The sequence below is a fragment of the Cervus elaphus genome, chromosome X (assembly GCF_910594005.1).
Source record: "Cervus elaphus chromosome X, mCerEla1.1, whole genome shotgun sequence".
NCBI lineage: Eukaryota > Metazoa > Chordata > Mammalia > Artiodactyla > Cervidae > Cervus > Cervus elaphus.
This window is the reverse complement of record NC_057848.1, coordinates 29,157,393-29,165,675: the sequence shown is the minus strand read 5'-3', so window position 1 is coordinate 29,165,675 and position 8,283 is coordinate 29,157,393.

Below are 8,283 nucleotides of genomic sequence, written 5' to 3'. Positions count from 1 at the left end.
CTATGTTGAATAGTAGTGGTGAGAGTGGGCATCCTTGTCTTGTGCCTGATTTCAGGGGAAATGCTTTCAATTTTTCGCCATTGAGGGTGATACTTGCTGTGGGTTTGTCATATATAGCTTTTATTATGTTGAGGTATGTTCCTTCTATTCCTGCTTTCTGGAGAGTTTTAATCATGAATGGGTGTTGAATTTTGTCAAAGGCTTTCTCTGCATCTATTGAGATAATCATATGGTTTCTATCTTTCAATTTGTTAATGTGGTGTATTACATTGATTGATTTGCAGATATTAAAGAATCCTTGCATTCCTGGGATAAAGCCCACTTGGTTGTGGTGTATGATTTTTTAAATATGTTGTTGGATTCTGTTTGCTAGAATTTTGTTAAGGATTTTTGCATCTATGTTCATCAGTGATATTGGCCTGTAGTTTTCTTTTTTTGTGGCATCTTTGTCTGGTTTTGGAATTAGGGTGATGGTGGCCTCATAGAATGAGTTTGGAAGCTTACCTTCCTCTGCAATTTTCTGGAAGAGTTTGAGTAAGATAGGTGTTAGCTCTTCTCTAAATTTTTGGTAGAATTCAGCTGTGAAGCCATCTGGTCCTGGGCTTTTGTTTGCTGGAAGATTTTTGATTACAGTTTCGATTTCCTTGCTTGTGGTGGGTCTGTTGAGATCTTCTATTTCTTCCTGGTTCAGTTTTGGAAAGTTATACTTTTCTAAGAATTTGTCCATTTCATCCAAGTTGTCCATTTTATTGGCATAGAGCTGCTGGTAGTAGTCTCTTATGATCCTTTGTGGAGTTCATTTTAATTGTCAATTCAAACACTGCAGAGGAATATCTCAATCAAAATTTTATAGAAAAATATCTATTCCAGACTCTCATCTGCATGATAAAAAAGTAATGTTCTAACTGAATGGTCTACTCTAATTTGATCAGGTAATCTGTTTCTTTTCTTACCCTGGCTTTACTCTTCTATTTTTTTTTTTTCATTGGGGAACATTATTCTGTTTACCACACACATTTAGGACCTTCACAGTATATTGAAAACAATGAGAATTTCTCAGTAATGAAGTTTTCCTTTCTTTAAAACACATATGCAAACAAGAGCAACGTTACCCTAATATCAAAACCAGACAAAGACACCTCACAAAAAGAAAACTGCAGCCCAGTATCCTTGACGACCACAGATACAAAAGTCCCCAACAAAATATTAGCAAATTAAATTCAATTCTATATAAAAAGGATCACACATCATTATCAAGTGAGATTTATTCCAGAGATGCAAAGATGGTTCAGTGTTCATGTCATTTATTGTGTTGAGATATGTTCCCTCTATATCAACTTTGATGAACATTTTTATTATGAATGGATGCTTAATTTTGTCGAGTATTTTTTGTGCATCGGTTGGGATGATCGTGTGGTTTTTATCCTTCCTTTTGTTAATGTGGTGCATTGCATTGGTTGGTTTGTGAATACTCTTCTATTTTTGAAAACCACAACTTTGGTGATATAGCCCTCTGGCTCTGAGCCAATCAAAGATGCACACCAGTGAGCCACAGTCATTGATCTGAAGTACAATTCATTTTTCAGGACCTATCAAGTACGTGCCTTCCTAGATGTTCAGCCTTGATAACAGAGACGTTACTGGGGGTGATTATTTGCATGCTCTTTCCTTCATTGCTTGCTTCGTTGTATGTTTCTAGTCATGGAGATTTTAAAGTATCATATTAGCTATCTGAGGCTGATGTACAAGATGCCGGAGATTGATTTATTGAACAGTACATACTTAATGTTTCACACTTTCGGAGGCCAGAAATCCCAATGAAGATATCAGCTTGTTAAGTTCCTTCAGATTGATATGAAGGAAGCATCTGTTCCAGTCTTCTCTCCTTTGCTTGTGGAGACGGCAGTGACCCTTCCCTTCCCCATATCTGTTCACAGTTTCCTCCCTATATGAGAGTCTCTGTGTCCGTATTTCCCATCTTTATATGGGTGTGTGCTGTGCTTAGTTGATCAGTTGTGGCCGACTCTCTGTGACCCCATGGACTGTAGCCCGCCAAGCTCCTCTCTCCATGGAGATTCTTCAGGCAAGTATACTGGAGTGGGTTGCCACGCCCTCCTCCAGGAGATCTTCCCAACCCAGGGATCGAATCCAGGTCTCCCACATTGCAGGTGGATTCTTTATCATCTGAGCCATCAGGGAAGCCCTTTTATATGGGTACAGGTCATTTTGGATTAAGGAGCATCATAATGAATCCAGTTGAACTTGAATCCTCCAGTATAAATCCTATTTTTGTATGCATGTGTCACATATCAGGTTTAGTACATATCATACATACATGCATACATACATACATACATATGTACATAGTATTAAACACATATCAGAGTTTAGTGCATTACCACAGATGTATTAGGGAACAAGAATTCAACCCAGAGAAGACAAGGATTTTGAGTTATAGGTGGACATAGCTGTTGACTTTTCCATTGTATTGAAACCATTTCTTTTTTTTCACAGATGAATGCTGGTATGATGCTTACTAGGCGGTATAGTTACAATTTTTCATTCTTCAAACACATATAAACATAGAATGTTGATGGAAAGTCTTACTTAAACTGACTTTTTGATAAAGCAGGCATCCAAATTCCTGAGCAATCTGTGATAAACTTAAATTTTTCGTAATAGTGTATCATTTAGCAATTGTGTTGTAAATTACCTCAGAACTTAGTGGATTAAAGCAGCAATTATTTATGATTTCTCATGTATCTATGGGCCAAATGAATGCTTCTGCTGATGTGTCTGATATGTGTCAGGATTTTTTTCTTTTTTTGTAGCTCCCTCTGTTTTTCATGGTCCTTTGCACTTCCCTGGTGACTCAGAGATTACAGCATCTGCCTGCAATGCGGGAGACCTGGGTTCGATCCCTGGGTCAGGAAGATCCCCTGGAGAAGGAAATGGCAACCCACTCCAGTAATTTTGCCTGGAGAATCCCATGGACAGAGGAGCCTGGCAGGCTATAATCCATGGGGTCGCAAAGACATGACTGAGCGACTTCAGTTGTACACTTTATACCACATTGCTTCAAAATTAGTAGTGTATAAGACTCCTCTGGGTTTTAAATTTTATGCATGATTATAAGTAATGGTTTGTACATACTCATATAATAATAATGATAAAGAGAACATTGGTAAGCACTTAAGGGAAAATAAGGTCATTCCTCTCGTGTAATTTTCTCAACTATCTCAACAGTGAATAATTTTATTCAGTTTTTAAAAGTTTCTGACATTACCCTCTCTGTGAAGAGAGAAGATACTATTTCATTTCAGTCCTTATAAATGCATTCCGGTTTGCTTTAAGCACCAGTGTTTATTCAGTTATGTTTGGTATTGATTTTATACTTTTAAAACAAGTCAAAAATTTCCTTATTTATTAGAATGTCAAAACCTGAAAAAGAAGTCACTCTCAGCCAAACGACAGGCAAAATATGGGCAGTCTACAGAAACCAACACTGTTCTTCAGGTCCTGAGATAAGGGACAGTGTTATCCTGGAGAGAAAAAACAGAAAGTCTTAAAAAAAAAATCAGAAACCCACAAACTCAAGAGAAAGGACTGGGCAAGGCAGGATACTAGAAAGAGCTTAACCACTCAGTGTTGTGTGGCTACAAATGGGGCCTGATCAAGGATGGCTATAAAGGTCTTTTTTTTTTTTTGGTCCAATGTAGAATTCTGATGAGCTACCACCCCCCAACAACTGTCCTATGAATAATTAGACTTTTAAATAAAGAAACCCCCTGATACAGATCATTTTTATTTTGTGTATGATGAGATTCTTATGAAAATATTTGATGAATTGATTTGAAAGGAGACCAAGAAAAAGTAACACCAAATCACCTTCAGGTAAATGTGTCTGTGTGGTACCTCAGGATCATCTTACACACCCGGAACAAAATTTTCAATGAGAAGAGCTCTTGGTAAAGCCCTGTACATTGTCAAAGACAGCGTCATGGGCCAGTTTGAAAGCACAGCACTTTTAATAAGTCGTTTATTTTCTATCATGGTCATTGTCCCTACTTCAAATTCCCAGTGCTTGCCCATAGAAAATCTTTTCCAAAGTTTAGCTTTCCAAACCAGTTCTTGCAAACTGATTTCATACATAGTGTATTCTGTGAGAAGTCATTTAAAGAAACCTACAACACTACAATATATGTAATTGTGCTTGGATATTGTTTATCTGTAAACTCAGAAATCAAGCAGGAGCATTACTAAACAATGTTTAAAAGGCACTAAAATTATATTGTGGAGTAAAGACTGGGAGTCCAAGAATGAATAACACAGGAAATCTAAGAAAGAGAGGATCAATGGGATTTGACGTTGAAGAGGATTACTGATCTCAGAAGGTGATTAAAGAGAAAAGGCACCTAGTGAGCAATCATGATCTAACAGCGTGATTTACTGAAATGATAAACTAAAGGAAATGAATTTATTGATTTAATAATAAATGGAAAGCAATAATTTGGAGAAAGTAGTTTTACTAGGACAAATATACCCCATTCAAACTTTTAAACATTACTTCTGTCAGGGAAATCATTTGGAAACAGAACTGAGGACCCAAACACAGTACAGAAATAAAGCAAAATGTTCAAGGAACAATACCTATACAAAGTGAAGTTACTATTCTAACTGCTTCAGATTAAGCTTATTTAGTTTTTTCCCAAGAAAGAGTACATCCTCCTGCTTTTGAAAAATGGAAGCCTTCTTGACTTGCAGTGTGGCATAGTGAGGCTGCTCTAAGTGTCCTACAAGAGAAGCCTAAGCAACACTCAGAATTGGCTCAGCCAATGAAAATTCTGCACTTCCTGAGGCACAGCCATGGACGCAAAAGTGTCAACAATTGTCCTGGACTGAAGCAAAAGGAGTCTTCCAGGCATGTGCAGTTTTCTTTTTTTTCTTTTCTTTTTTTTTTTTTTTGCATGTGCAGTTTTTGAAATGGAAGTGGGAAAGGGATTTGATTCCTTGCCATTGAAAATTATTAAGATAATTGCCCCTGCTTGGATCCTGTTTTCCTTTTCTAGCTATAGGAATGTTGAAGTATTTTAAAGAAATTAACCTGACAAAAATAGAACCCACTAGGTTGTCTTGGCAGGAATAAATCACACCCAGCTTTCAAGACACGGGCCGAGGAAATGGGCGGGTCCTGGTTCCTGAGCCATTGTTTCCCCCATTCTCCTGTCACACCTGGATAAGAGGAGAATGAGTGTGGGGTAGGAAGAGTAACTTTGAAAAACCTGTTCATTTATGGTTTCTCGATATTGTAAGGAAGTTAAAAAAAGTAGGATCATTGGCATACATTAGTGGAACAGGAAAGCACCCCAGGTCCCTGTTAGCAGGTCATGAATCCAGTCCTTGGCATCTGGCATTTGTGATGAGGCCAGTCCTGCTTCTCATGGCCTCTGCTGTTAGGCTTCTTCTGAAATCTTAAGAGCTGTCCATAATGTAACTCTCGTGCTTCCAACATCTTTCTATAAAAGGATAGTGGAGAACAACGTCAGATCTTGGGTGTTGAAGTTTTATACTATTTGGCTTTGGGAAAACATGATACTTATCCAGGCATTTTACATGCACCATTGGCAAGTTAGTTTTAAGGGGCGATCATGTTCATAAGTTCTGTGCTGTTTTTAACAGTTGTATTGGCATAGTCAATTGTATTACTGCTAGGAGCTTGGTGACTTTTTCTAGATGTGATATACCCAGAATAGTGAAGGGCATTATACAAAGTCACATAGCTACTAATTAGATTGACTTCAGGAACATGCATGATTTCTGGAATCTCACTCCAGTGTCGTATCACCCTTTCATTGCTAGAGCTTATCTGAGGCTCCTAGAAACCATGCTTCTCTGAATTATCCTAGTTGACAGAAAATAGTTTAAAATAAAAGGAAATGCAACCTAGATTTGCTTCTCCTACCACCATCTCCACCTCCAGCATGGGATGCCAGACATTGAGTGTTATTTCTGCTTCCCTCACTCCCTAAGTTCTTTCCATGACTGCACGCCTACCCCATACACTCTGTGAATATGTAGTACTGTAGGCATGATAGAGGTATGGACTGCAATTGAAATGTCTATAGTTTGGAAATTCTTGCAAAAAGAGGACCAAGATGAGTATGGGCAAACTTTGTGACCTCAAGACAGGAAAATCAGATATTGGTACCAGATTCTGGTGAAGCTTCTTTCACCTGGTACACACTCAAGACATCATCCATTCTGTCTTATGTGCATCTGTGTGTCTGTGTGTCTATGTCCCATGAGTAAGGAGAAGGTGTGTAGAATGGCTGGAAATCTCATGCTTCCTTGGGGTAAAAGATCTTCCTTGTATCAGAGGGATGGGCTGATGGGTCAAGTCACCTCACTAGGACAATTCAAGAGGAAAACTATTCCAGAGATTACCACTCTGGACCAGGGACCCAAGGACTTTGATATATGAATATGCCCATCGTGAGGCAACAAGCAGCATCTCAAGAAATGTGTGTACGTGGCGCTGTATATCAGGTTCAGGAAGGCCCCTTATTCCTTGGCCTTCCAAACACTGATTGGTCCTGTCTTTTTTCCTTGGTCTTGACTCTGGGAAGGCATGTAATTTCTTTGACCAATGGAACATGGTGGAAATGATGTTATAGAAGTTACAGATATAATCTTTAAGAGGACAGATGCATTCTTCCTTGTTTCTTAAGAGCTCTGAGCTTCCACGTAAGAAATCACCTATCTTGCTGGAGACATCATATGAAAATGCTGCAAGACTCAGTGGAGCAGTACAGGTGCCCTCCTGAGTGTTGCAAGCAGCACTGCCGAGGCAACAGACAGGTGAGTGTCAGTTGTCCCAAACCTTGCAGAGTACTTTAGAAATTGGCTGAACACTGCAGTTTTTATTCTGGATTATACTTTTCAGGTTCTTCTTATTAGGACACTATTTGGAACAGATTGATGAAAAACCTCTGATTTCAAACAGATACATTGATAAGTACTTGAAAAATTATATAAGCATTATACCAGAGTGCTTGTATGAACTGATAAAGAGACAGATTAATATGTAACTGTAACCTTTGTACCAACCCCAGCCCCTTGAGTGAAAACAACCTCAGTGAAAATCTGGCCTTTTTAGTACAAAGAACGGGAGATGACAGGGAAACTGATACCTCTATAGCTTTAGTCTGATGGGAGTAATAAGGCTTCTTTGAGAAACTGAAATCATAGTTCTGAGAATTTGCTATCACATCTCTGCCCTCATTTAGTTTTGGAGTTCCAATTGAAACTATCAGTATGGTTCAAGGAATTCTGGTGGAAATCCAGACATGGGGCACATGCAAGCCAAATCCTTTCTGGAGGAACCCACCCATAACTGAGACTTTGAGATGGTTCCCACAGATAAAGCCCGCCCAAAGAAAGTGAAACTCGCTCAGTCATGTCTGACTCTTTGCAACCCCATGGATTATACAATCTGTGGAATTCTCCAGGCCAGAATACTGGAGTGGGTAGTCATTCCCTTCTCCAGGGGATCTTCCCGACCTAAAAATCAAACCAGAGTCTCCTGCATTGCAGGTGGATTTTTTACCAGCTGAGCTACCAGGGAAGCCCTCCCAAACAAGCCCATTATTAGAAACACAAACATATGACCTTCCAAAGAATTATTGTCAAGTGCAAACTGTTGGAAAAATATTTAACATGCTTAAGCTAACAAGAGGATATAAACCATCAAAAGGAAGAGACAACCAAATAATGCAAAGAATCAAATAAAATTCCTGAAAGTGGAAAATGGAACCCCTGAAGGAAAAGGTTATTATGATTTGAAATAAACAATTAGACACACCTGAAAGTAGAATTAGCTACTGAAAAACAAGTGAAAGAAATTCTGGAGAATGCTTCCTGGAAAGATAAGAAATAATGGTTAAAAAAAGTTCAACAGACAAAAGGTGTAGACCAAAAACACAAAAAGTACATCTTATGGGAGTCTGTGAAGTAAATACTTGGGAATCAATGATATTCTAAGAAGAAACAGCTGGTAATTTTCTAGAATGGATTATATCCTTGATACCTTAGATTCTAGACATACACTTGGAAACATCATACTAAAGCTGCAAAGCAATAAAAACACTGGTACACAAAATGCACATAATGTAGACTCTTCCAGAAAGAGTTTTCTGGCTACCCCCTAGCTGTGTTGGATTGCCTTCTGCTGTGCTCCTCAAATAACCTGGACACATCTCTGTCACAACATTTAATATATTATAA